The 27,779-nt window shown below is 42.8% G+C and overlaps 1 pseudogene; it reads right to left on the bottom strand.

The window, feature by feature from the left end:
- Positions 1 to 3,225: 3,225 nt before the first annotated feature.
- LOC123363337 overlaps positions 3,226 to 27,779 on the bottom strand; it is a 60,749-nt pseudogene continuing 36,195 nt past the window's right edge.

Here is a 27,779-nt window from a genome sequence, read left to right as displayed (position 1 = left end):
TAAACATTCTTGTGTGATGTGTGTCTGCAATGTGTATTGAGAGTTATGATTATATGCTGGAATTATGGTTAAAGTGTGTCAGGGGAGTTTACAGCAAGACAGCAGGGAGGAGATGGCAGGAAATGGAACAATTTGCATTTCAGCAAACACAATTGAGGGAAGAAAGAGCATGTACCTCCATGTTGCCTTCCTCATAACCTGAACAAACTTCACTTTGAGGGGTAACCTTCAGAAGAATCCATTTTAAAGGTCTGCTGGTGTAGAAACATAGGCGGTGGAACCTCAAGTAATAAGCAATTGAATCAATGGATTGTATACAATATTACTGTATTATAAGAGTGTATAGACTAAGGTCTTTTCTGAAAGCTAATGACACACTAGTGATAATATCATTATGAAATGTATCTATTACCGCTATCTAAGGACATATGGATACTTAATGATGTTATGTTTTAAATTCTGCAGGCAAACAGGGAGAAACAGTTTCCCTCCCATACAGGAGAGGAGGCAACTATTTACCTGTCTCCTGTGTAAATTAAGCATGCTGGAATCAAAACAATGGAAACTCCAGTTACATATAGGGGGATGGGAAGCCCATAGGAAGCAAAGAACAACATGAGGTCATCCTGCCTCTTGAAACAAAGTCACTGAACTTTGGAAGATATGAGCATAGAAAGAAGCCTTCTTTGGCATCCATCACTAGACACACAAAGGAACCGAGCTCTTGCAAGCTAAGAAAGAGGGGTCCTTCAACCAAGGGTGGGGAGGGGGTGAAGTCTTTGGAACTGAATATAGATGAGAAACCTGCTTTGGCAAAGATCTTTCAGCCTAAGAAGACAAGGAAAGCCAGCACCTTGTACTTTTGTGGAAGGTCCTGATTGAAGGAAAGTCAGCCATGGCTGGGAAGAAGAATGAGAACCCATCTTGAACAAAGCCTGTAACTTGCTAGATTTAAGGTTTAGACTTTTAGAAGCAAAGTTTCACTTTGATTTGCTGCTAACCCTTTCTAACTTTATTCCTTTTAGTTTGGGCATCACTTGACCTATGTCCTATTGTTAATAAAATTTCTTTTATTTTTTATTATAAAACCAACTCCATGGTGTGTTGTAACTGGAGAAGTAAGTACACACCTAGAACTCCCCTTTAAAGTTCAATAAGTGACTGTGATTTTAGATTGGAGTGATAATGCTTTTTGGGTCTTTAGAAGAACAAATGGACCTTTTTAAATTCTCTGAACTCTCCAGGAGAGGTCTGGATAATAGAGAGCTACACCGAGTTTTGGAAAAATTCGGGACCAGGAGTGTGTTGCTGGTGAGTCTCTGTCTGGTTGTAACCAAGGCTGGCTGGAAGTCTGAGTGGGGCTGTGGGATGGTAGACAGGGTGCTGGGGTCAGAGCTGATGAGTATAGGGTTGCCTAGTGCTACAGAACACTTCAGGGTGTGACCTGCATTGGCTTATGTAGGGCTGGTTATGTGAGCATCCCAGGATGGGAACTACAGTAGCAAAACAAACTATAATGGTATCCAGGGTTGTAGGACACATGGTGACAACCTCTCTCTGGTCAGCAGAGCACCGCGCCAGATTCCCATCTCAGAGGTCGTTTGGTTCGTGATGTGAGAATAAATAACATTAAAGTTTGTGAAGCAATCAGGTTACTACTGGTAATGTGGGACATATAAGCATCTTAGACTAGATAGGACTATTGTGATTAATAATATAAAATAAACTTGCCTATACAGTTACTACTTTGTACTTCACCTGTTTGTCTTATTTAGATCATCTGGTGTAGTATTGTCAGACTGCGCTCTCTGGGGCCAGGGCGTTCCTCTGTGTTATTTGTTTAGTTACAATTGGGGCCCTCATTCCCTCTTGGAGGTCCATAGTCTTTTACTCCATGATAGAAATAGTAAAATAATAACAGAGAACTCAATGAAATTTTTTCTAGTTAGCTCATCGGGAACTACTGGAGGTCTATACATGGCCTCATTTGATGGGGTTAATTTGGCCTCGGCTCTCCAGTGAGTGGTAGCAATACTTTTATGGATTTGGAAACTGAAGCACAGAGGTTAAATGGATTTTGTGGGCATATACACAACATAGCAGTAGTCACTTTCCTCAACCTTCACTCACCAGCTTTTTTTTTTAAATGTCTCCCTGAACATTGACATCATACGACATGCAGCACAGTTTTTTCAAGTGTCCTTTTGTGTGCTTACTTGTATCATGTGTGATCAGTATACACTGTTCTCGGCTTTTTCCAAAACTACCTTAATCTTACCAACCAACTTCCAGAAATCAAAAGCATATATTCTGAATATTAACTCACAGATGTTGGCCTTGAATATTTATAGGTTCATGGTTAAATATTTTTTCAGCAGGTAAAAAAAACCCATTCCACTAGGAATAGGTTGTGTTGAAGGAACCCATCTATTCTTAGCTTGCAAGAGAGCTCGGTTTCCCTTGTTGGTTATTTAGTGATGGATGCCAAGATGGCTTTCCTGTCTATGCTCCATATCTTCCAAACAATTCAAATGGGAATGGCAGGGGAATAGTTACAGGATGGTTTGAGACTTTGGCCTGCTAAACCCAGGTTTTTGGGCTCAAATCCTTGAGGGGGCCCTTTAGGGATACTGGGGCAAAAAAATCTGTCTGGGGAATATGGTCCTGCTCTTGAGCAGTAGGTGTGGACCTTAGATGACTTCACAGAGGTCCCCTCCAACCCTGATATTCTGTGATTAACCACGAGATCTTGCATGATCTAAAAAATAAAAAAAGGGAGTCCATCATATAAAAATGGAAAATAGGACAGATTACAAAGGTATGAATTATAGGCAAACAACACAGGAATCGCAGGGGCAAAAGGTTAGAAAGGGCAAAAGCACAAAATGAGCTCAAAACTAGCTATGGGAATAAAAGGATGAAACAAGAAATCATTTTTGTCAATACATTAGAAGCAAGAGGAAGACCAAGGACAGGGTAAGGCGCCACTGCTTAGTGAGAGAGAGAGAAACAGTAACATGAAACTTAGAAATGGCAGAGATGCTTAATGACTTCTTTGTTTCGGTCTTCACCGAGAAGTCTGAAGGAATGCCTAACATAGTGAATGCTTATGGGAAGGGGGTAGATTTAGAAGATAAAATAAAAAAGAACAATTAACCAACACGCCCCAAAGGATTTTACCAATAGGATTAAGTAACACTAAAGCTGTGAGACAACGAAGAAATTAATGTCTCTGCTCTGTTTTTTACTACGTGTTTTAAACCTGCAGACATCTCAGTAAAGATGCACCTCATTCAAGGGCGGCCATAGCCATTTCGCCGCCCCAAGCACGGCGGCACACGCGGGGGGCGCTGTGCCGGTCGCCGGTCCCGCGAGTCTGGTGGACCTCCCGCAGGCGTGCCTGCGGATGCTCCACCGGAGCCGCTGGACCAGCAGACCCTCCACAGGCACGCCTGCGGGAGGTCCACCGGAGCTGCCTGCCGCCCTCCCGGCGACCGGCAGAGCGTCCCCCACGGCATGCCGCCCCACGCATGCGCTTGGCGTGCTGGGGCCTGGAGCCGCCCCTGACCTCATTAATATTATTTATCTGTGGGTTGTGTGTGTATTTATATAAATAGATTAGTTTGTAACATTAATGTTAATGAGAAACTTGTGCATTTACAAGTGCATAGTAATGTCCTTCCTTTGCCAGCAATGGCTGTGCGTCCCTTGTTCCACTACTTTTCCGTTATGAATCACTGCTATGACATCAGCGTTCTGGACGGTCGTCAAGCGGTGAGCAATAATAATGCAGGTTCGACCCTTCCTGGCATCGTCCAAGGCTTTCTGGACAATCTGCAGACAGATGCAGTGAAAAACTTGCTATTACTTGGAGAATCTTCCCTTTCATAGGTAACACCTTTGCCTTTATAGTTCACGTTATCACTTGGGTATTCCTCACTGGGGTTTAGGAGTCAGGACTTCCCATGCATGAAGGAGGCCTCAAACACAGGGGCCTGATATTACAACCTTTATTTGTGTGAGTGATTCCACTGAAGTCATTGAGACTACTCTCATGAACAAAGGCTAGCAGAATGAGGTCCATAAGGATCTAGTTTGGACCAACACAACTAATTTGCAGAGGTGTAATGAATTGTCTGTGATAGCGGATGCTTACCAAATGTGTGTGTTATATTTGATACTGCATGCTGTCTGTTTCCAACTACACGCCAAATTTAGAGAAACTAACCACCTCTGTCCTCCCCGCCATATGCATTTGTCCAGGTGTTTGTCAGTTAGACATGCACAGTACTTAGATCAGTTTGGAGAAAGCAGACCAGCCAAATACATAGACATGACTAAAACTTGCATGTTCATTGATAGTAACAGCAATGCCAGACACTTCTTGTTAGCCATAAAAAATCCAAAATTCAGGATCCTGACATCTGGCTCACAACTGGATGGTGGTTTGGCATTGTGGCATTTTTCACTTCCACTGCATCCCCCATCCAAATGAACAGTTTATTCGTCCCTATGGAGTCTGCCCCCTCTCCTGGAGATGGTGGATGCAGTGAGAAAGCTCAGCCAGCTGAGCAGCAGAGGATAGCTTAATTACTCTCTCTTCCCTTCACAACATCTCCTGAGAGGTAAGAGATGTTGCTGAAGCCTTTTTTCCAAGCCAGCTGCTCCTACATGTCACCCATCTTACCCTCTGAATGCAGATGGGATCAAAAGGACTGGGAAGCGGACAGAGGCTTCTTCATTGTTCCATTCTGTCCTGACAGCCAGCAGTTCTACTGGCAGAGTGGATCCCTCTCGGTTTCTGTAGCAACACCTGTTCCCCCAGACAGAGCAGGAAATAGTGCAGAAAGAGACCCACTTTGCTGCTAGTGCTGCTGGCTGAAGGAAAGAGGAAGGAGCTGGTGACTTGCCTTACAAGGCCTCCTCTAGTAGATCACAGTCAACTGTTTGAAGACACCTGTCTCAAACTCAAAGTTGCTAATTATCAATGGGATTTTCCAAAGTGCTCAGCATTGGTCTAACTGTGAACCCATTCAAAAAGTGCCATTGACTTCATAACTGACTTTGAAGGAACTGAGGCAGGCCAAAAATGAGGAGTTCTGAAAATCCCACTTTCTGTCCAGCCCCCAAGTGTTGCTGACTACCATCAGCTCCCAATTTAGACACCAGGAGTTGAAGGCACTCTGCACCTTGCAAAAGCAGGCCGTAGACAGAGAGGGAGCTAAGGGTTGTTCTGTGGAACTTTCAAAATTGTATTGTAGATGGAGCGCCTGTGTTCTTGCAGTGAAGAATTTGAACCAGGTATTTTTGTGTGTATTACAAATGGTAGAATGCATATTACTAACCTTTTCGCTTTCTGTGTCAAGAGCAGATGTGGCTTCATCTAGAAGCAGAACTGCTGGCTTACGAACTAGAGCACGAGCAATTGCTATTCTTTGTTTCTGACCTCCCAGAAAGTTGTGCTCCTTTGTCACCCACTTGGGTATTATACTTCTGTATAAGTAAATATTCATTGTCAAGGAAAGTTAGAAACAGTAAGTTATATTTTAATAGCAGATAATGTACTATATTAAGCATTTCCATTATGAAGGATAAATAATAATGTAATTGTTTTTAATAATAAAATCTTATAACAATTTTAACTGTTTGAATCAAAATGCATATATACAGCTACATATATTGATAAATGCTCTGTAATGAAAATTCATTTCAGCATTAGAAAAAGACTAATTCCCAAGTGGTGCAACCACTGATGTGTCTAGTCAAAGACACCTGTACTTAAAAATATAGATCTCAAGAGACTTTTATAATTTCAAGGCCCTAGAGACTCACACTCAGGAGGTGAACCTTTAATTCTTACACGTCCAAAACTTTCTTCTCAGTACATTTTCAAAAACTAGGTGGTAATGAAAAAGAAATATTGGGTTTTTTTTCAATTTTCAATTGTCTTCAATTCCATGTAACTTTACAGGAAGCCCAATTTCTTTGGGCTTTTCCAAGGTCTTTCTCCATTTTGAGAACTAAGTCCATGGCAAACATGAAGGTTAAAATGTACTTGAAACATTTTACCTTTCAGATAAGACTAAAACTACAGAAAGTTTCAGCCAAAAAAAGGAAAAAGAATTGGCAAAGTTAAGAATTGAATGTCTCTTTTATAGTTGTTATATAACATCACTGTGATAGAGGAAAATAAGAAAACTGGAGCTCAGATTTTGCATTTGAATTAGCTAATTACGACCGCATATGTGTTAATACCTATTGCAAGTTACATTTTTAAACACCAGCTTCCTATTTTCCTCTTTGAGAACAGTAAACATAAGAAAATAAACGAAAAAGCATATTGTTTTGCATCAATGGGAGTTGCTTAGATAGGTCATTGTGAATATTTACCCCCCACTGAGAATGGAAAGACATTTTCTCTTACCTCTGGGAGATTTTCTATGAAGGTGTGAATATTTGCTGCTTTAGCTGCCTCTTCAACTTCCTCCTGACTGACAACCCTACTGTTGTCTCCGTACTGGATATTTTCAGCAATGCTGCAGTCAAACAAAATAGGCTCCTGGGACACAATACCCAATTTGGACCTTAACCATTGCAAGTGCAAAGACTTAGTATCTAACCCATCTGCAAACTAGAAAGAGAAAAAGAGAAAAATCATTCCCTGCAGAATGCAATACTCCTCCTCAGGTGTACAATATAAATGTGAAAGACGAATCTGTGAAAATCCTCTGACCTGTGTTAGAGCTGCAGTAAATGTAAAGTGGTCAGTAAACCACTTCTGATCAAATAATAGATCAGATCTTTCATCCAAAACTCTGAAAATTCAAAAGAAGCTCAGATAACCTTTTCTTCTCAGAATTTTTTTTTTTTTGCACATCTACTCTTCTAGCTTCCATAATAGATGTGGAATTGCCAATCTATAATGAGTTGTGCCCACAGAATTTCCATCTTTACTGATGATGTCAGGTACCAGAGATCTCATGAGAAAGTCTGTTCATGGTCTTCTTAAACCTAGACGGTTGAAGAGCTCCAACAAGAATCCACATCTTTGGGCATTTATTCAAACATCCTTTGACTCACCATCTCTAGGCTATTCTTCTTGGAGCTCCCATCATCATTAATAGGACTTGCATCAAAAGTCTCATCAAGTGATGAATTAGACCTCAAATTGTGTCATATTAACATGACTAGAGGACTAGTGACAAGGGTTACATTATGGAAAGTATATTCTAATGTCCCCTCCAATATATCAAGTAAATCAATAAAGAGATGCAATCTAGTGATCTAGAGCCAGGATGTGGAGTCAGAAGATCCAAAGTTCTTCTCCCAGCTCTACCTTAAGCAAGACCCAAGTCTTTTCTCCAGTACCCGGACCTGTAACAACACTTATCCACCTCAAAGCGGTGTTGTGCGGATGATTTAATGTTTGTAAAATACTTTGAAGAACAGTTTTATAAGCCCTAAGCGTTAACAGCTTCACACATCTCTTCTTACCACTTGTCCTGCCATAGGGTCATAAAATCTCTCCAGCAGCTGAATGGATGTGCTTTTGCCACAACCACTGCTCCCCACCAAGGCTAGCGTCTGGCCTTTATTAACCTTCACGTTGAGTCCTTGCAAAACTTGAACTTCTGGTCTTGTAGGGTATACAAAATGGATGTCCCTGAATTCAATGTTGCCATCAAACTGACTCTGGAAATAGTAGAAAATATAAATGTATGACAGAAGACCAGTCTATCTTGTACAGAAGCATCAAACACAGCTCAGTATGGTCATTTAAATGAAGGCGTTGACAAGTCAGTTGGAGATGGTATGGCATTTTCAAACCCAGAGCATTTTTGTCAATTTATTGTTGCTTAAATATGCAGTGAAATTGGATTGGTATCTTCTGTGTACAGGACCTCCTTGCTGAGTGGTTCTTTTCTGCATCTCTCTCTCTCATTTATATCATTCCTTTTCAGCCTGGTTCGCAAGGACTATCATTACTTTAGGTAAGTAAACAACCCTAATACCTATCTTTGATGTCATCAATGCATATAATCCAGACACTATCATTGTGTGTGGAAAACATAGTTCCTGCCCCTGGGAGTTCACTCTCTAAATAGTGTAAGTTCAACACACAGTACACAGGATGAACATAGTACAAGGTGAACATCAGATCTCAGATTGGGTTAAACATTTTTACTTTGGTGGATTATTCATAGTTTTCAAGGACAACTATGTTTTAAGTGTAGGTTTGAATAGGGAAAGGGTAGCTGATTGGCTCTTTCATGTAGGAAGGGAGCTCCGTGTATAAGAGGTAGCAAGGAGGAAGACTTGAAGACAAGGGTGAGTGAAGGAGATGTTAGGAGAGACTGTGGGAGCCTCCTCTGATGCCTGGGGGACGGGACAGTTCCAGGACCACAATACCAGCACTGTCAGTAAAATGGGCTCTTACAGCACCCAGAGAACTGGACTTCCAAGGTTTAAATTCTTTGGGCCAAATCTTAGCTTCACTGAAGTCAAAGGCAGCTGCTTCACTGGCATCAGGATTTGGCCCAGAGTGGTTTCACTTTCAATGAACGTCTTTCTCTGCAAGCAGATATTTCCCCGGGAGCATTAGCAGTCTGGGCATGTGGAGCTGATTCAGGAAAGTAGTCAAGCACATGTGTGACTTAAAGTTGTGCACATGAGTTACTGGCATGCTTACAGTATGTGCCTGAGTCCTTTTCTGAATCAAGGCTACTATCTAAAAGCTAGAATTTCAAGTTTCTGAAAAGCTGGTTCTGCTTGTAAAAGCATTTATGGAAAGCACTGAGAGACAATATGAAATGTGTTCAGTTTACAAATACAAAGATAGTTTCTAACTGTCAACACTGGACTTTGAGAGACAAGCTGGGTTCTTTCCATCTCATGTATAATCACCAGGAACAAAAGGTTCTGTACGCCAAATTACATCCTCATTAATACTTGTGCAACCCCTTTGACTTGAATGAGGTTACTCTAATGTTGTATGCAGTGTTGTTATACCTGTGCTGGTCCTAGGATATTAGAGAGTCAACATGGGTGAGTTAATATCTTTTATTGGACCAACTTCTGTTGGTGAGAGAGTGAAGCTTTCGAGCTTATACAGAACTGAAGAAGAGCTCTATGTAAGCTTGACAGCTTGTCTCTCTCACCAACTGAATTTGGTCCAATGAAAGATATCAACTCACCCACCTTGACTCTCTGTTACACAGATGTAACTGACTGGAACTTAGCAAACAAGTCTGCTGATGATGCACAAGAAGGAACAGAATCTAACTCACTCTCCCCCACAGCTGCCTAGTTTACAGAAGTGAAAAGCAGTGAAAACATACTTGTGTTGCTAAAGAAAGCAGTTATAACTCTGGGCTTGTCTTCACTACCAGGAAGATTGATACTGCTGCAATTAATTCAGCAGGTGTTGATAGCAGAGTGCTCTCTGATCAACTCTGGTACTCCACCGGAACGTGAAGAGTAAGGTAAGTCGATGGGAGAGGATCTCCTGTCAACACAGCACAGTGAAGACACAGCGGTAAATCAACCTAAGCTACATAGAACCCAGTTACAATATTCACGTAGCTGGAGTAGAGTAACTAGGTCGACTTACCCTGGTAGTGTAGAAAAGGCCTCACAATACACCCAACGGACAGAACCGGTGAATGAAATGTCATTCTTCCAGTCATTTTTTCAAAACAGAACTGCACTTAAAAGTATTCTGTTAATTTCTCAAGCAAAAAGGTATTAAATGGTACTGGGCAAATATAAAATTATTTAGTTATTGCTGTTAAATTTTACCCTACTTGTCTGGTCCTGTCTTCTGTGACATTGCAAAAGGCAATTGAACAAGATTAATACAATTAAGGACAATACAGTACCACCAGGTTTGTTAGTTTCGAGGACTTTCTGAATGGCCTTACCAGTTTTGTACCCTCTTCACTATAGCATGTCAATTAATGGTTTCCGATTCAAAAGCTGAAAGGTTCGTTGGGCAGAAACTTTAGCTTTGCCGAAATCTGGTGCCAAAGAAGTGGACAGGCCAACATTTAAAACACCATATAGAACTGAAAAAAGGGCTCTGAAAACCAAACACAAAACATCTTTCAGTTCATCTAAAGAGAGACTTTTTATTATTGTTCAGACATTACAAATATTGTTTTCCTTATTTAAAACAAACAGACCTAAACACTATCTATAAATCTGAGAATTGTGACATTTTTAGAACTTTGTCTTAGTAAAATTACACACACAGGATTAGAAACAGATGTTTACAGCTATCAATATTTTTATGGGTGACTAATGGTATGTAATTTCTCCACACAGAAGCATTTCACAAAGCCCGTTGTCTGCAATGAACTATCAGCAGTAAAAGTTTCTCCATAGTAAATAAACTGAGCCAGGCTCCATACATGCCAACACGCCTGTCTCAAGCTTCCTCTCCCAGAAATAACTCTTCTGCCTGAATTGAACTCCTCACCAGGTTCTAAACTGTTGGACCTCTAGTACTATTGCCTCAGTAACTAGGACTATACACAATAACCATGTGTTGAAATCACTGCCTTTGGACTGATGTGTACTCACATAAATACATTTTCAAAGTTTGTATAACAATTAGCAATGAGCCATCCCCCCAAACCTGAAGACTGCTGCCTCAAGAAAGTAGATTGCACATAGGCTATTCCATAGGTAAGTCCATATAGGGGGGCTTTTGTTAGAGAGTCCCTGATAAAAGAAAAGATTTATGTTTAAAGGAAAAAATTCTCATGAAATGCCAAGAGCAGAGACTGGCTGGGAGAAGGTCAGACCTTTGGATTAGGGGAGGCAAACCCTATACCTCACTCACTCAAATAATACATAATAATAATTAATAAAGCTGCATGCTAGGACCTCCATGAAGGTGCCGCTGGAGAGAACTTATGGCAAATGAGATCCCTTCATCCCAACTAGCTTCTTTGTTGGATAGGAACTTTTGATAAAGTTACCTTTAATACTCAAAACATTTTAACACTTGAATGCTGGTTTCCAGAATAAATGTTTATGGATGGCCAAAGCAAGCTGACACAAAACAAATTGATAATTTCCATAAGTCTCTTATGATCTCTGAATGTTTGGATTTTTGGACAACTTGTATAAATGTAGTGGTCACCAGGGAAAAGTCAATGTCTACAACACAGCATAACCGAAGCACTGCAGATATTGCCTGCTCTGAGTACAGGAGGGGAAAAAGTAGCAACTCAGACCCCATTGTACAGTGGTGACTTTTAAATGGTGACCAATGTTGTTGTGTGGGATGGTAAAACTAAATCACTCTAATTATGTGCAGACCTTGCTGTGACAGACTCTGGTACTAGTTCTGACAAAATGATTTTTGAACAGAAAATGCAATTTCTGCACATTTCAAATTTTCCATTGGGAAAAAAGTAACAAAATATTTTATTCTGGGTTGGTTTGATCTGAATATTTCTGCTTTGCGCCCATAGCTATGGGACTCCGATAATGCATTATGCCACTCAGTCAGAGGGGAGATCACACTGCATCATGGGAGATGTAGTCCAACCAGGGAGCCCGTCCCGTAAGAGAGGCAATGTTCCAAAACAGGGATATGCAGTTTGATGTTGAACTAGATAAAAACAAAAACTTTCAGATCAGTTAAACAAAAGAAAAATTAAATATTTCAATTATTTGAGAATATAAACATATTTTGTATGGAGAAAAAATGCAAAAATGGAATGATTTGCCATTTCTACATTGAAATTTTTCAAAAACTTTTCTTTCTGTGAAAAAAAATTGATATATTTTCACATTTTATCCTACTTCAGAGCAAAACAGAGGTTGAAATATTAGAATTTCCCACAGGATAGAAATTCAGATTTTCACTCATCTCTAGTGCTCATACATTTTTAAAATGTTTATCAAAATAGTTTCTCTATAATTCATAATATTGTGATACAATGACCTGCCAGGACTTGAGATAAGTGCTAAATCTAATAATCCTATTCCTCCAATTAAATATAGATTTTTTTCCCCTCATACTGATGGTCTATATAATATTGAGCCATAAAACTGTCATTGGCAGCGGACTGTCATTTTTCAATCCCTGCTTTTACTTAAAACATATTTAAGGGGAAAGAAACAAAATGGATGGTAGATCATTTCATTTAAATAAAATGGAGACTAGGAAAATGTCTGACATTTTGGATATTAGAAATTAGCCACTGCAGTGGTTAGCTTGTCAAGTGTGACTGAAAAGGCCAAAGGGGAAAAAGAAATGCATCTTATTTCAAGACCTGCAAATCCTTACTTGTAGTACAAGTCATAATACACGGTGACGTTATGTAGTATAAAGTCTTTGCCACTTGACCTATGAAACTCATTCTGCTGCAGTACTTGTGAAGCAAGTAAACATCCATATTCATGTTAAAACAAACTTTAAACCAGGTCATTACATTCTCTCTCTCACACAAATATTACATCACTCACAATAGCGTCTAAGACGATATTTTAAATAAACTGAGTAAATACATTTTACTCTGCCAAAATCTTTTCAAATCATTTATGTGTTTAATATTTTCAGTCTGCAAATGAATGTAATATGAATAAATCCTGAGTTGTTTTAAATTAAGAAAATATGTATTCATTGCTTTTAAAAAACAGAATTGTTTGAGAGCAAATCCTACCTGTATGGACCATTCAAACTTGCATTATATTTCTCATAGAATGCATCTTCACAAGTTAATGAAGCCACAGTTCTTATATTTTCTACTGCTTCCACTGAAATCTAAATGGGGAGACAAGACGGATATGAAATATTCTCTTATGTTTGAGTCTACTCCTACCACTACGTAGTTAGCACATCTCTAGCACTTTTCATCTTTCACTCTCCAAGTGTTTTTCTTTTTAAAAAAAATGCGATTAAGTATCATTCTCAGGGAAACCGGGGCACAACCATTAAATTATTTGCCTAAGGTCACACCGTGGTCTTTCTGCTAAGCTAACATGGCTGCTATGTGATTCCTAAGTACTCCTCCCGCATCTGTACATTTTGTTGTACAGCAGCATTAGCTGGCACTATAGAAGGCATTAAAAGGTAAGAAGTTGCTCCTTGCTCTGAGTACCCATATCCCAGGAAGCAGCTCACTGGAGGGCTGCATGCTACCTTGGTTATGCAGCCTGAGCGGCACATGGAACTGGGTGAGCCCCACACTCCTACTACCCACCCCCAGTGGGGACTCCTGTTCCTGCTTCTGCCAGGCTTCCCCAGCCATGTGCCAGGCCCACCCAGTCCACCCCTTCTCCAAACCAGGCTTTCCCCCACACGCTTTGACCAGCACTCCCACAGGGGCGACGTGTATCTTAACTTCAAATTTTCTGGATTTCAGATATTTAAATTTGCATGTGCCAGCTTCCTCCTTTCCCCAGGGGTGCTCAACCCCCCTGCTCATCTCCAGGCCCTGCCCCCACTCCACCCCTTCCCCCAAAGTCCCACCTGCGTCCTGCCTCTTCCCACCCCACTTCCTCCCGCCCAGTTCCTCCCCTCCCCCAAGCGCACCTCATCCCCACTGCTTCCCCTTTCCCCCAGCACCTCCTGCACACCACGGAACAGCAGATTGTGGTCGGGAGGAAGCACTGGGAGGGAGGGGGAAGGAGTTGATCTGTGGGGCCACCAGTGGGTGGGAGGCGCTGTGGGGAAGGGAGGGAGCTGGCTGCCAGTGGGTGCTAAGCAACCATCAATTTTTTTCCACCCACAGAGTCAGCACCTATGCCCCCATTCCTTGCTCTAGACCCAAAACAACTCCCTTCTTCCCATTTACTCTTACACTGCAATCACCCCTTGTAATTAATTTTCTTTTCAAACACAGTTTGAGAGCCTTTTTAATTATCGGCTGTGCTCAGAGTCCATTTCTCCAAATTAAAACAAAACAAAAGTTTACATTTCGTTTTCAGATTTCTGCTCAGGGTGGGCGTAGAACTTCAAAGCTGCTAGAATCTGTGAACTTAATTTTTTTCCCCTCGAGGCTGTGGGGAACCTCATACTCAAATGACCCCATCTTTGGATCACTCACCCTACCCTACGCTTTCATGACACATAGCAAATTTCAAGACAATCTGTGTAAACACACAGATTTTAGCATACTTAGTAGTCATCCTTTAAACAGGAGGGGCTTCCCCACCTTAGCCAGAGCAGAGCTGGTGCTCAGTTATACTGCTGTATACAATTAGAAGGCCAATGGAGCAGAGTCGGACTACCAAAAGGAGGTGAACATGAACAGGTCGGACTACCAAAAGGAGGCTGCCAGACAACTCTCCAATACCAAATTTTACAAGCTACTTCCCTCAGATCCCACTGAGAAATACACTAAGAAACTGCACCATCTACTCAGGACACTCCCTACAGTAACACCGGAACAAATCAACATACCCTTAGAGCCCCGACCAGGGTTATTCTATCTACTACCCAAGATCCACAAACCCGGAAATCCTGGACGCCCCATCATCTCGGGCATTGGAACTCTCACTGAAGGACTGTCTGGATATGTAGACCCTCTACTCAGACCCTATGTTACCAGCACTCCCAGCTATCTCCGTGACACCACTGATTTCCTGAGGAAACTACAATGCATTGGTGACCTTCCAGAAAACACCATCCTAGCCACCATGGATGTAGAGGCTCTCTACACAAACATCCCACACACTGATGGAATACAAGCTGTCAGGAACAGTATCCCTGATGATGCCACAGCACAACTGGTTGCTGAGCTCTGTGCCTTTATCCTCACACACAACTATTTCAAAATTTAATGACAATATATATCTCCAGATCAGTGGCACCCTATGGGCACCCGCATGGCCCCACAATATGCCAATATTTTTATGGCTGACCTGGAACAACGCTTCCTCAGCTCCCATCCACTCATGCCCCTTCTCTACCTACGCTACATTGATGACATCTTCATCATCTGGACCCATGGGAAGGAGACTCTGGAAAAATTCCACCATGATTTCAACAGCTTCCACCCCTCCATCAACCTCAGCCTGGACCAATCTACACGGGAGGTCCACTTCCTAGACACCACAGTGCAAATAAGTGATGGTCACATTAACACCACCCTATACCGAAAACCTACCGACCGCTATGCCTACCTTCATGCCTCCAGCTTCCATCCCGGACACACCACAAGATCCATTGTCTACAGCCAAGCACTGAGGTACAACCGCATCTGCTCTAACCCCGCAGACAGAGACCAACACCTAGAAAATCTCCACCAAGCATTCTCAAGACTACAGTACCCACACGAGGAAATAAAGAAACAGATCAACAGAGCCAGACGTGTACCCAGAAGCCTCCTACTGCAAGACAAGCCCAAGAAAGAAACCAACAGGACTCCACTGGCCATCACATACAGTCCCCAGCTAAAACCCCTCCAACGCATCATCAGGGATCTACAGCCCATCCTGGACAATGATCCCACACTTTCACAGGCCTTGGGTGGCAGGCCAGTCCTCGCCCGCAGACAACCTGCCAACCTGAAGCATATTCTCACCAGCAACTGCACACCACACCATAGTAACTCCAGCTCAGGAACCAATCCATGCAACAAACCTCGATGCCAAACTCTGCCCACATATCTACACCAGCAACACCATCACAGGACCTAACCAGATCAGCCACACCATCACCGGTTCATTCACCTGCACATCCACCAATGTAATATATGCCATCATATGCCAGCAATGCCCCTCTGCTATGTACATCGGCCAAACTGGACAGTCTCTAAGGAAAAGGATAAATGGACACAAATCAGACATTAGGAATGGCAATATACAAAAACCTGTAGGAGAACACTTCAACCTCCCTGGCCACACAATAGCAGACCTTAAGGTGGCCATCCTGCAGCAAAAAAACTTTAGAACCAGACTTCAAAGAGAAACTGCTGAGCTCCAGTTCATCTGCAAATTTGACACCATCAGCTCAGGACTAAACAAAGACTGTGAATGGCTTGCCAATTACAGAACCAGTTTCTCCTCCCTTGGTTTTCACACCTCAACTGCTAGAACAGGGCCTCATCCTCCCTGATTGATCTAACCTCCTTATCTCTAGCTTGCTTCTTGCTTGCTTATATTTACCTGCCCCTGGAAATTTCCACTACTTGCATCCGAAGAAGTGGGTATTCACCCACGAAAGCTCATGCTGGAAAAACATCTGTTAGTCTATAAGGTGCCACAGGATTCTTTGCTGCTTCAATGGAGCAGAGGTGCTCCACACATCCATCAGCATCATAATAGTCTCAGAGAGCTGTGAAGTGGCCCATTCATCTCAATGGGATGTTCTCAGCTGAAAGTGAACACCCAGCCTGAATTCAGCCAGAATCTAGCTCTGAGGAGGGTGACCAGACAGCAAGTGTGAAAAATCAGGACGGGGTGGGGAGTAATAGGCTCCTATATAAGACAAAGCCCCGAATATCAGGACAGTCCCTATAAAATTGAGACACCTGGTCACCTAGCTCTGAGACATATGAACTGCTCCATTCATGCCAGTGGGTTTTCCCATTCCCCCTCCCCAGGACTGTAGAGTTTCTGACATGCCCATTCTCAGCTCCTCACCCGTCTCTCAGCAGTGTGTTCTTGGGCCATGCTCTGAGCATGCCTGTTCTAAGCTTCCCATTCAGAGGACCCGCACTTCCCTGATCCTGGGGAGAGGCAGAGAGAGGGGGCCAGACTCCGGTAGAGGGACAAAGCATCCCAGATTCCAGTTCATGTGAGGAGGTAGGGAGAGGGGCTTAGATGTCCCCAGAAAGCAATGCCTACTGCAGACCCTGGCTGACACGAGAAGGGACATGGAAGGCAGATAGATCCCCACGGCTGGGGAAGGCAGCTTCAGAGCCTGGCAAACAGAGGGGGGTCAGGTGCAGGGGTCAGACACCCCCAGAGAGGCAAGTGCCCCCCCCCCAAAAAATTCCACCTCACATGCAGGGGGTGGGGAGAGGGGCTAAGACTCCCCTAGAGAGCTAGGGGGTCCCCCAGATTCAAGCACACACACACAAAAGGGCCAGAAGGGGAGAATGTGGAGCTGCCCCTATTACCCCCAGACCCTGTGCAACAAACCCCCATGTCTGCTTCCCAGTATCCATTCCCCAAACCCAACTCTTCTACCACCTGTCCCCATTTATCTCCCTCCCCATAATCCCCCCTCTTCTCTGTGCAGCCCCAAACCCCTCTCACCCCATTCCCCTAACTCCTCCATCCCATAAAATGCTCCTCTTTTGCCAGCAAGCATTTGCACGCCTATTTTTTTTAAACAAAAATACTTTGATGACATTACACCCCCCCTCCAAAATAAAAGCCTGATAGTACCAGATTTTAGCAACATGCCAGCCAAGATTTCCCAGGTTTTCAGCAAAGGGCACCGTGAACTGTCAGTAGCTGGGGGAGTTCAGGAACAAACACTTACTGTACATCTCTTCAGTCTATCCAGCCACTTTGACCATATTCTACCTGCAAATCCTTTGGGTTTCACTTTACATATGTGTTCAATGTAACTTGTGGAGTGCTTGACCTTTACTCAAGAGCCTAAGTGGATGGCCAAACTCTCTTGCTAATAATGTTTCTGAATCTTGCTTCCCCCAAGTGGCTAGTGGATGCCATGCATTCTCTGGGGGTAACCCTCAAGTGAGTGAGACCCTTGTGCCAGGATCAGACCCATGGTCTGATCTCTAGATGTGCACAAAAAAAACATTACTAGAACGAACCTTTAGAAAAGCTGATTATTTGGTGGGAAATGGCATCTCATGAACTCGTTGGTCAAATAACCCCAAATTTGGATCACTACACATATCTTGCACCCCCATAAGGTTCACCAATTTATAGTGGTGCAATTGAGGAGATGGCAGGGCAGGTTTAATGACCCAAACTTGACATCTGTTGAGCCAGACATTCTGGAGATACAAGCCCTAAAACAGTCATTTTTTTAAAAAAACTTTCTAGGTGGTAGATGTTTTTAAAAAAATAACAAAAACAAAAACTTAGAGCTAGAACTGTAGAGCTAGAGTTCATAGGTAGATACTAAGGACTGGAAGATGAATCACAAACCACTGGATGGCTGTGAACTCACCCTTCAATTAACACTGCTAAAGATAAGTTAATTACACACACACACACTCTCAAGTCAAAAGGAATTTTGAACTGAGTGGCTGGAGATTGCTACAATGTGAGAGTCATAGGAGGTGATTTCATTTTGGGAGAAATGCAATAAAAGCATTTGGGTGGAAAATTGGATGTGTAAAGTTTCTGGGAAATAGGGTTGCCAAACCTCCAGGATTGTCCTGGAGTCTCCAGGAATTAAAGTATCAGAGGAGTAGCCATGTTAGTCTGTATCCACAAATCCACCAGACTCCTTGTTGTTTTTCAGGAATTAAAGATTAATCTTCAAAGATTGTGTCATGTGATGAAACCTCCAGGAATAGGTTCAACCAAAATTGGCAACCGTGCTGGGAAGGGGGATTGGGGTAAATAGGAATAGGTGGTAGGGGAGGTAAGAGGTTCAGGTGATGGTGGCACATGACCCCCAGCTCTGGCAGTGCACCCCAGCCCTGCACCGCAACCCGCTGTGCCCTCTCTGCCAATAAACAAGCCATGCTGCACCTCAACCTTCCTGCACCCCAACCCCCAGCTTGGTCTTGGCATCCTAACCCTCTGCATCCCACAGCTGTCTTTGCACCCCAACCTCTCATGCACCCCAACTTTCCTGCAGCCCCAGCCCTTCCAGTGTACCCCAACCTTCCTATACCCCAGTTCTACCAATGCACCTGACCCGTTGCACGTCCCAGCTCTGTTAATGCACCCCAACACTACAGGAAAGCTATTGGATGCACATTCATGGGGAAATTGGAGGGTTCGTGGCTGACCAGAAACCATTACAAGCTCTGACACCTCACTGTTCTTGGAGATGGGGTACATCTATCGGAAAGGGGTCAGAGGATTTTTCTCTCAAACATAAAATTGTCAGTGTTTTGGAACACAAACCCTATCTGGGATTTCTCCCACCAGCCTGCTACAAACTCCACCCTCTAGCCATTCTGAAACACGACCAGGAACACTATGCCACTGGAACACAGCTGTCCTTCACCCAGGCACTGCATGGGAGTCAGATTAGAGAAGGGAAGAAGTGACAGCAATGGAAAAGTCAGTATACAGGGAGTGAAAACTTCAGGGAGATGTGTTCCCTGCTTGCAGTAGGGAGGCCTCAGTATGGTAGTGGGGACGGGGGAATGCAATGAATGGGTCAGAGGTATGGCGGGGGAGGTTTGCTGAAGCAGGGCCCGTGAGGCACAGCTGATGAATGTGTGTGTCAGGGGGGTGCAGCTGGCTCAGTATGCTAATTGTAGAACACTGTATGTACAACTGCCGTTAAATGCAGAGTTAAGGTTGCTTGGGGGTATCGTACCCCTGCAGAATGCTGTGTGGAACAAAACTCAAAGTACCAAAAACCAGGAGATGCACAAGTCAGGTTGTGCATGCAAGCTTACCTCTGCCCTCTTTCCGCAGTGCCCAATTAACACACATACCTTTGCTCTGCCAACCCCGCAGCTGCTGACATGCACAAGGTTTTCACCTTGTTTTACAGCCCATTCTCTGTCACCCACAGGATTCCATCTAACAATATTACAGGACAAGAAAGAAAGAAAAAAAAAACCCAAAGGCTGCCCACCCCACCTTCCATCTGTTACATAGAGCTGGCAGTAGCGAATGGGAATTATTTACATATACTCCAGTTGCAATCAGGATTCTAGGTGTACCTACATTAAATAGTGGAAACAGTAGCTGGGCCTGCTTGGTAAGTGTCTTGGTGATGTGAGGATGTGTGGATCACTCTGAGGTATGTGAGAGAGCAAAGCAGAGCTTAGGAAACCAGGTCAGATTACAAAGGATGAATATAGGCAAACAACACAGGAATGCAGGGGCAAGGTTAGAAAGGTAAAGGCACAAAATGAGCTCAAACTAGCTATGGGAATAAAGGGAAACAAGAAGACTTTTTATCAATACATTAGAAGCAAGAGGAAGACCAATGACAGGGTAGGCCCACTGCTCAGTGAGGAGGGAGAAACAGTAACAGGAAACTTGGAAATGGCAGAGATGCTTAATGACTTCTTTGTTTCGGTCTTCACAGAGAAGTCTGAAGGAATGCCTAACATAGTGAATGCCAATAGGAAGGGGGTAGATTTAGAAGATAAAAATAAAAAAAAGAAGAAGTTAAAAATCACTTAGAAAAGTTAGATGCCTGCAAGTCACCAGGGCCTGATGAAATGCATCCTAGAATACTCAAGGAGCTAACAGAGGAGGTATCTGAGCCTTTAGCTATTATCTTTAGAAAACCATGGGAGACGGGAGAGATTCCAGAAGACAGGAAAAGGGCAAATATAGTGCCCATCTATAAAAAGGGAAATAAAAACAACCCAGGAAACTACAGACCAGTTAGTTTAACTTCTGTGCCAGGGAAGATAATGGAGCAAGTAATTAAGGAAATCATCTGCAAACACTTGGAAGGTGGTAAGGTGATAGGGAATAGCCAGCATGGATTTGTAAAGAACAAATCATGTCAAACCAATCTGATAGCTTTCTTTGATAGGATAACGAGTCTTGTGGATAAGGGAGAAGCGGTGGATGTGGTATACCTAGACTTTAGTAAGGCATTTGCTACGGTCTCGCACGATAGTCTTATCGATAAACTAAGCAAATACAATTTAGATGTGGCTACTATAAGGTGGGTGCATAACTGGCTAGATAACCGTACTCAGAGATTAGTTATTAATGGTTCCAATCCTGCTGGAAAAGTATAACGAGTGGGGTTCCGCATGGGTCTGTTTTGAGACGGGCTCTGTTCAATATCTTCATCAACGACTTAGATGTTGGCATAGAAAGTACGCTTATTAAGTTTGCAGATGATACCAAACTGGGAGGGATTGCAACTGCTTTGGAGGACAGGGTCATAATTCAAAATGATCTGGACAAATTGGAGAAATGGTCTGAGGTAAACTGGATGAAGTTTAATAAAGACAAATGTAAAGTGCTCCACTGAGGAAGGAACAATCAGTTTCACACATACAGAATGGGAAGAGACTGTCTAGGAAGGAGTATGGCAGAAAGGGATCTAGAGGTTATAGTGGACCACAAGCTCAATATGAGTCAACAGTGTGATGCCATTGCAAAAAAAGCAAATGTGATTCTGGGATGCATTAACAGGTGTTTTGTGAGCAAGACACGAGAAGTCATTCTTCCACTCTACTCTGCGCTGGTTAGGCCTCAACTGGAGTATTGTGTCCAGTTCTGGGCACCGCATTTCAAGAAAGATGTGGAGAAATTGGAGAGGGTCCAGAGAAGAGCAACAAGAATGATTAAAGGTCTTGAGAACATGACCTACGAAGGAAGGCTGAAAGAATTGGGTTTGTTTAGTTTGGAAAAGAGAAGACTGAGAAGGGACATGATAGCAGTTTTCAGGTATCTAAAAGGGTGTCATCAGGAGGAGGGAAAAAACTTGTTCACTTTAGCCTCTATTGATAGAACAAGAAGCAATGGGCTTAAACTGCAGCAAGGGAGATTTAGGTTGGACATTAGGAAAAGTTCCTAACTGTCAGGGTGGTTAAACACTGGAATAAATTGCCTACGGAGGTTGTGGAATCTCCGTCACTGGAGATATTTAAGAGTAGGTTAGATAAATGTCTATCAGGGATGGTCTAGACAGTATTTCGTCCTCCCATGAGGGCAGGGGACTGGACTCGATGACCTCTCAAGGTCCCTTCCAGTCCTAGAATCAATGAATCTATTAATCTATGTACCTCCAGGATCCTGTGTGCAACAGAACAGTGCAGAATTGCGTACCTTATATCATTAGCAGGGCACAGGGTATTTTCAGTAGCGAGCTGCCATATGAGCAATCTAAGCATTTATTATCTATGCACACTCCAGGAAAAGTGAGTGTGCTCAGTGACAAATGAAACTGTACTGAAGAGTGGAGGATGTAGTTAGCTCTGCTTGGTGTGTTAGCGAGATCTCTGGATGACTTGGAGATGTGTGACAGAGCTGTGACTGAGATATGAGGAGATCTATGTGTGTGTGTGGAAAGGCAGGAGGTGCAGGTGTGCAGAATGAAGTATGTCTGAGTTCTATGTGGAATTGTGTGGGTTATGTCAGTAACAGGGCACGGGGCTTTAATTACAAAGGATATTGCCAGCTGTGAGGTGGAATTTGAAAGGATTCTAATGCTTTCAGGATGGCTAAAGGAAAGTGTAGGTTGAGATGGTATCCTGTATGTAACAGTAGCCCTACCCTTAAGCTGGGAGGTGCGAGTCCCAGCTTGCATAGATGTACCCACTGTGCATAGCCAGGGTGGCACGAGCAGTGGCTTGAGCTAGCCGCATGAGTACAAACCCATCCAGACCCCCTGGGCACATACTACCTGTGAGGCTCGCCCAAGCCACCATCCTGGCTACACTGCTCTTTTTAGTGCACTAGCTCAAGCAGAGCTAGCATGGGTATGTCTATGAGACCTGGGAATCACCTCCCAGCTGAGACGTACCATCAGGGCATGGGAGCTATAAAAGGCTATAAAGCGGTTCTCACATTGTACGTCTGATATTCTTTCTGGGGAGTTGGTAAGTGTACACCACAATCTGGAACCTTCTGAATTTTCAAAGTGACAAAAGTACATGCACAGTGAGGCATAGCTGAAAGAGGCTAGAGGGAAGCTAGCATGGTCAACCTTCCCCTACCCATTCTTGTCCTTTCATATTGTTAGCTGGAATCCTGTGGGTGACATTGAATGGACTGGAGAAGAAAGTGAAGAGCTTGAACATTTCAGCAACTGTGGGGTTGGCAGAGTAAAGGTATGTGTGTTAACAGGGAGCATTGGGGAATTATTGAAAGCATTGGGGAATTCCTGATGTTCAGAAGTTTGAGTTTTGCTCAACTCAAGGTTCACCAAGGGGACAACCTGCCACCAAGCAACCTTAACTTTGTGTTAACATAATTGTTTTGCCATTGAATTTCAAGGCAATATGAGTAACTGTGTGGATTTTAAAGCAATAAGAAAGGTCATCCTCAACCTTAACTAGAGTGGAGCTAGCATCCCACTATAATAGAATGTCTCTCTTTATCACTGTTTTATTTAATATATTTTCAGAGTAATTTCTGTAGACACTCATCACTGACCATGTTGTCCTCAAAACGATATAACATTATACCCATTTAGTTTATATTGGAGATCTTACTCTTCCGGCCTCTTCAAAAGCTTTTTGATCTTTTGACGCACGACCAGCCACAGAGCTCAATCGAATAGCACTTGCAGCAATAATGAAAGGAATGCAAGCCAGGATAAGCAAAGTTAATCGCCAATCATATACAAAAGCAATAATGATGGCGGACAGAAGGGTAGAGGCAGTCTTAGTGAACAAGCCAAGTCGGCTTCCAGTAGCCTATTAAAAGCAAAAGAGTCCGAAGTTAGAGTTAATTCTTGACACACTAAATAGAGATCAAATGTATGAAATCATTGTTCACTCAGGATCAAATATTCAGTGGGAGAACAATCATAAATGTTGTGCATTTAAAATGGACTGTTGTACATGCAAAAACCCATATGGACAATTACATATGCAAATACCCCTAGCTGTGGGTGAGGTTCAGGCAGCCTGATGAAAATGTGGCCACATGGGCTCAATTCAACAAAAAATATCAGGGTCCTCCTGTGCCACAACAAGGCACAGAAATCATGAAGAGCCAACAGCCTCTAATTTGGGGCGTTTCAGTTATTGGGAGCCCAGCTTAAGGCACCTAGGGCCTGATTTTCATAGGTGCTGTACATCAGCTGAAGATAATGGAAGCTGCAGGTTCCTTTAATTAGGCACTTTGTTTTCAGCAGTGTTAGCAGCAGGAAATGAGCGTTCACACCAAAGAGCTCTTCTCTCCCTGAGGATCTGCACATCCATGTCATCAAGAAATGTAAAAGTGATGATTGGCACACGGGATCCGTGTAAACTGCGACAATACTCATGGCTCAGCTGAGCAAATAGTGGATTTTCTAGCTGGGGGCCAAACTGAAAACTCGAGGGGGAAAATTGATTTGATTAGATCTGAAATCATTTTTTGGGTGTGGGGTGGGGGGGTCAAATAAAAAATAATAATTTCAAATTGACCAAAACATTTTGGTTGACTAAAAACTCCCCCCGTTCCTCCCCACAGAATTATTTTTGTATTGGTTTGGCCATTTTGCAGTGTTTTTCTCTTCTTTTTTATTTGGTCAAATTTGAAAATGAAATGACATTTCAAAACAAAAGTAGAAATGGCTTATTTTAAATGTTCAAAATGAAACATTTAGACTTAAAACAAATCTCCCTTCTTATCTCTTTTGACTATTAGTCAAATTCATGAATAGATTTGGGGTTCCTAAAAACTGATTTGGCCAGCTCTACTCATGCCTGCAGATGAAATGGAAAGTTTTGTGGAAACAATCCATCTTTCAAATATCGTATTGTGGACAAACCAAAATAAACCTTGGGTGGGAAGTATGGTTCCTTCTTTGCTAGCCAGAGGACTTTTGTGTTCAATAAAATTGTAAAATCAAAGCAATGCCAAGATGAATTATTGCCATATACTCTGGGGCTTACACATAAAGATCACTTTGAGACTTCAGTTAGCACAACATACGGTTGCCCACTTACTTAGCAGTAGCTGTGTTGGTTCCAGGCTATAGGAGAGAGAAGGTAGGTGAGGTAATATCTTTTATTGGACCAACTTCTCTTGGTGAAGAAGGCCTAAAGAAGAGCTCTGTGCGAGCTTGAAAGCTTCTCTCTCTCACCAAAAGAAGTTTGTCCAATACAAGATATTACCTCACCCACCTTGTTTCTCGTTCACTGATATTTATTTGTTCTCCAGAGCAGGGGTTCTCACCCCTTTTCTTTCTGAGGCCCCCCACACATGCTGTAAAAACTTCATGGCCCATCTGTGCCACAATAACTGGTTTTCTGCATATAAAAGCCAGGGCCAGCATTACGGGGTAGCAAGCAGGGCAATTGCCTGGGGCCCCAGGTCACAGGGCCCCCCATGAAGCTACATTGTTCAGGTTTTGGCTTCATCCCCATGTGGTGGGGCTCAGGGCCCTGGGCGTCAGCCCCATGAGGTGGGGCTTTGGTTTTCTGCCCTTGGCCCCAGCGAGTCTAATGCTGGCCCTGCTTGGCGGACCCCCTGAAACCTGCTCGCAGCCGGTTGAGAACCACTGCTCCGGGGAATGCAGTGTTCTCATGTTCATTTTGATCTATTAAGCTTTTTCATAGTTTGGATCCCATGCACCTGTTTTACCTTGACAGCTGGGATGATGGACCTTATCCTCAAGAATTAAGTTGCAGCTTTTAAAGATTCAAATAATTGTACGTTCAGTCAAATCTTTGATTGATTCCCACTCTGTGTTGGGCAGTAAAGAGGAGATGGGAGGGAGTATGAAATCTACTGAGTCTGAGGATCTAGTGTACTTGTGTCACCTTAGAGACTAACAAATTTATTTGAGCATAAGCTTTCGTGGGCTAAAGCCCACTTCATCGGATGCACAGACTGGAACATACAGTAAGAAGATATTTATATACACAGAGAACATGAAAAGGTGGAAGTAGCCATACCAACTGTAAGAGGCCAATCAATTGAGATGAGCTATCACAGTGGTTCTGAAACTTTTGTCCTGGTGACCCCTTTCACATAGCAAGTTTCTGAGTGCAACCCCCATTATAAATTAAAAACACCTTTTTATATATTTAACACCATTGTAAATGCTAGAGGCACAACGGGGTTAGGGGTAGAGGTTACAGGTCCCAATTCCCCATGTAATACCCTTGTGACCCCCTGAGGGGTCCTGACCCCCAGTTTGAGAAACCCTGAGCTATCATCAGCAGGAGAAAAAAAGACTTACAGTTGGTATGGATACTTCCACCTTTTCATGTTCTCTGTATGTATAAACATCTTCTTGCTGTATGTTCCAGTCTGTGCATCCGATGAAGTGGGCTGTAGCCCACAAAAGCTTATGCTCAAATAAATCTCTTACTCTCTAAGGTGCCACAAGGACTCCTGATCTTTTTGTGGATACAGACTAACACGGCTGCTACTCTGAAACCAGAGGATCTAGTGAGTCTAGTGAATCCGGGAGCTAAGGTTTTTTTTCTTTTTTTAAGACAAGTGATGTAGAAATTAAATTTTATTTTAAACTATTGAATAAATCAGGAAACTTATTACTCTTTGCTCATGAGCGAATTTATTTTAAAAAGTATGACTGATTTTTTTCTTCAGAATTTTTTTGATGGGGTCGTGTGGTGGGGAGGAAAGGGGAGATTGGCCAGTTCTGCAGAATTTGCCACTTACATGCAGGATTTTAAGTGGCTCCTATCCTACCCCACTTCCCAAAGTCACACAGTTCCTTGTGCTTCTGCCATCACTGATACTCTGTATTAATGACAACTCACTTCACCCCAGAAAGCCCACATAAACAGGCTTCCTGTGTATGAAGCGTAGTGGACAGAGCTGGGAAGAAAAATCTACCCACATCAACATGAGCTCAGGGCATTGACTGCAATGCAATTCTCCCACAACTACAGCCTCTCCAAGCAACCGAAGTGGGACTTTAGGGCCACTTGATACACTGAAGACTTTGATCCATCAGGCAGTTTAAGTGGTGCAGAAGTGATTACACTGGCCCTTGGACATGGCTTACTTTTAAAGTTACTAAGTTGTTTACTTAGTCGCTTACAGCAAGGAAATGGAAGGTGTAAGAACATCTGCCGAAGCTTTAGTAATCGTCATTAATTGGGACCAGTGAAACTGTTTCCAAGACTATTTAAATGTGTCAGAGATCCTCTAGAGTAGATTTACCAACTCGTTTTCCAAAATAACTTCATCGTCCCTTGCCAACACTGCATTTCATAGTTGTAAGCAAAACGTAAAAACAAAAACACACATACCCCTTTGACTTGTGAAGCGTCTGTAGCTAGTCTGGTTAACAAAACCCCTATGGCATTTTTAGGATCGTCGTACCAGCCAATCTCCTGCAAGGGAACAGACGGTTCCGTTATTTTTGCTTTTGCAAGTGAAATCTTCTTACCGTAACTCAGACTGGTCAGGGTCATTAGTACAATATATGGACATTTAAAGCTTGACTAGCACGTGTGCGTGGGGGAGAGAGAGAGCCAACATAAGCACTAAGATACTCACTCTTCTTCTGTGATGAGCAACATTTGTCAGATAAACTGATAACGATCTTAAAATAAACTATTCTTACCCGCAGAACATTTGGGTTTATGGTAATTTTCCCTCTCCTCCCCTATCCCCTTAGAATGCTCCTGTGCATATGCAGAACCCTGTGATACCAAGCGCTACCAATGGGTGTGCAGGGTGCCTAAGTGTTCACCCACAGAGAATCCTCAGCAAGGAACAAAGAGAGGTGTGTCCTTTCCCAGGGATCCATCAGGAGGGAGTATCCAAGGACAGTCATGTTGCAATAGTATTATTGTACATCAGTCCTGATCCAGCTGGTCATCTTGACTAGAGAAACCACTCTAGTGAGCAAAGATAATGCTTTGAGAACCTACACCTGTTATGATATGGTCTGTTTGCTATGGAGTTGGATGCAAACAGACCTAAACCTATTTATCTACACATTTATATCATGACCATCAGGGTCAGATACAGATTTATCTTCTGTTTTGTTAATCTTTGCAAATATACCAATGCACTCAGATACATGCATGTTTTAT

This window comes from Mauremys mutica, chromosome 2, assembly GCF_020497125.1.
Source record: "Mauremys mutica isolate MM-2020 ecotype Southern chromosome 2, ASM2049712v1, whole genome shotgun sequence".
Lineage (NCBI taxonomy): Eukaryota > Metazoa > Chordata > Testudines > Geoemydidae > Mauremys > Mauremys mutica.
Note: the sequence above shows the minus strand (reverse complement) of the source record. Positions and strands in the feature narration are given on the sequence as shown.